Here is a 1,757-nt window from a genome sequence, read left to right on the forward strand (position 1 = left end):
CCCAATCCCTGTGGTTAGACAATTAGGTTACATACAGTGTGTTGAGTGCCCTTAAACAGTTGTATCTTTGCATACACCTCAATTATTTCCTTAGTAAAAACTTTATGATGTAGAACTGTGGTGTCAAAGAATATTTGCATTTTAAACTATTTTGGTATTTAACGCTAAATCAATTTTCAAAATTTGTTGTCAATTTTAGTCCTGATAAAATATGGAGGCATTACCGAACATAGACATAAAAAGCTCCTATATTGTCATTAATTCTAATCTTAAATGCTATCTCATTTTATTTTACATTTATTTGATTCCTCAAGTAGTTGGGCTTTTAAATATATTTGTTGGCTACTTATTTTCATGTTGTGTGAATTGACATTCTGTATTATTTGTCTACCCTTCTGTCACTACTTTCTTCTCACTCTTAGACACCTTAAAATCTGATCTGCCTCCAATTTTGACCCCTTCCAACCCATCACTGCAGCCAGAGTTCTCTTTCTGAAACATAAATTTGAGCATCACTCTGCCTAAAAATGCTTCAGTGGCCCACATTGCTCTCCGGATAAAGTACAAAGTTTGCAACATGGCCTACAAGGCCCTGTGTGACTTTGCTAATTCTCCAGCCTTCAGGAAAGAGAGAACACACACACATCCATCCACATAGTCTTTGCTTACCTAACTGCTTCTCATCGTGTGGGTCATTGCTTACAATGAACTTCCTCTGGGGAGAGTTCCCTTAGTGCCCAAGTCCTTGTCAGGTGGGTCTTGTGTGTGTTACACTCCCTTTGTAGGAGCACTTCTATTGCCTATTTAATGTCTTTCTCCTCCATGAACTGTGAACTTTGTGAGGGCAAGGACCACAGCTGTGTATCTCCAGTGCTTAGCACAGTGCCTGGCACATTAGTTGTACTCAGTAAGTATTGGATGGATGGATGGATGGATGGATGGATGGATGGATGGATGGATGGAAGAAAGAAGATGGGGGGGGTCAGGAAAAAATTTCATGAGCCAATTTTCTACCTTAACTCTTGCCCTGAAGAGGTCATTGTCCTCTTACTCATCAAATCCTGGAAGAATGGCTTAAAGAGTGAGACTTTAAGATTATACTGGCTTAGCATTTCATTTGTTTATCCTGGCCTGCAGTTTATTCCTAAAACATCTATTTCGCAAACAACGATGAGTTATTGTTGGTGGAAGTATAGCAGGATACACATGCATGAGGATACACATTTGTTTAACTCCTCAGCCCCTTACAACTAATTCACCATAAAAGTTTCCTCTGGTCTTTTTACATTCAATGCTTCTTCTCTTCATTCTACCTGCTTATTGCTGCCAAGTTGATGTTTCTTTTCACTCTGTCATTTGCATGCTCAAAGATCTTCATTGGCTCCAGTTCAGAAGGTCTGTCACAGGGCCTCAGCATGTATGTTTTGTTCAAAACTCCCCAAGATAATTCTGATGTGTAATCATGGTTAAGAATTGCTGAAGGACATAAAAATTTACCTTAATTTTTAAAAAAAAAAGTCTAGGGGAGCCTGGGTGGCTCAGTCAGTTGAATGTCCGACTTTGGTTCAGGTCATGATCTCATGGTTCATGGGTTCAAGCCCTGTGTCGGGCTCTGTGCTAACGGCTCGGAACCTGGAGCCTGCTTCAGATTCTGTGTGTGTGTCTGTCTCTTTCTGCCCCTCCCCTGCTCACACTGTTTCTCTCTCAAAAATAAATAAAACATTAAAAAATAAATTATAAAAGGTCTAAATTGGTTC

General features: G+C 39.6%; 1 protein-coding gene across 1 annotated transcript in view; it reads left to right on the top strand.

The window, feature by feature from the left end:
- MID2 (midline 2) overlaps nucleotides 1-1,757 on the top strand; it is an 83,890-nt gene that overhangs the window by 69,378 nt on the left and 12,755 nt on the right. The window lies entirely within an intron of this gene.

The sequence above is a fragment of the Crocuta crocuta genome, unplaced genomic scaffold (assembly GCF_008692635.1).
Source record: "Crocuta crocuta isolate KB4526 unplaced genomic scaffold, BGI_CrCroc_1.0 scaffold1950, whole genome shotgun sequence".
NCBI lineage: Eukaryota > Metazoa > Chordata > Mammalia > Carnivora > Hyaenidae > Crocuta > Crocuta crocuta.